The following is a 931-nucleotide window of genomic DNA, read 5'->3' as shown; positions in this document are numbered from 1 at the left end:
CCTACCAGGCTCCTCCGTCCATTTTCAAGGCAAGAATACTGGAGTGGGGTGCCATTGCCTTCTTCTTTAATGTGTTGAGGAGGCTTGATATATGAAAATACCTTTCACTAAAAAAAAAATACATATGGTTCTTAACCACAGGTAAGCTACTAGGTCTCATTCATAAAAAAAAGAAATGTAAATCAAAACTGCACTATGATACCATTTCTCACCTCTTAGTTTGGCAAATATTAAAACTTTGAAAACATACTCCAGTGACACACTAGTGGAAATATAGGCATTAATACATCACCAGAGGGAGTACAAAATTTGCACAGAAATGTCACATTGTCTATCAAAATTACAAAGGCTTTTACTCTTTGATCTCACTTCTAGAAACACATCTCAAAGATGTGCAGGCAAAGATGTGCAGGCCAAGAACATCATCTAGAGACAAAAAGACTTGAAAAGAAATTATCTGCTTTGGTGTTAGTGTTGCAAATATCATTTTGAGAGTGTTGTGGATATTGTGGAATAATGCAAATGGCTAATAATATTGAGAACTAAGATGTTCTATTTGGAAGTATAAAGGAACAGATGTAAGATTAACAAGGTTAAGTAAATATCCTTTAGGACTTAATTTGAATTATAACTATCAGGAATTAGCAATATAAATCTCATGAAATATGTGTAGCTCTTAATATATACTGTCTATTATATATTACAGGAAACAATTAAGTCTGATTTAGTTCAGTTCGTTAGTTCAGTTGCTCAGTTGTGTCCGACTCTTTGCAACCCCATGAATCGCAGCACACCAGGCCTCCCTGCCCATCACCAACTCCCGGAGTTCACTCAGACTCACGTCCATCGAGTCAGTGATGCCATCCAGCCATCTCATTCTCTGTCGTCCCCTTCTCCTCCTGCCCCCAATCCCTCCCAGCATCAGAGTCTT

This window comes from Bison bison, unplaced genomic scaffold (assembly GCF_000754665.1).
Source record: "Bison bison bison isolate TAMUID 2011002044 unplaced genomic scaffold, Bison_UMD1.0 scf7180017864497, whole genome shotgun sequence".
In the NCBI taxonomy this organism is placed as follows: domain Eukaryota; kingdom Metazoa; phylum Chordata; class Mammalia; order Artiodactyla; family Bovidae; genus Bison; species Bison bison.
Note: the sequence above shows the minus strand (reverse complement) of the source record.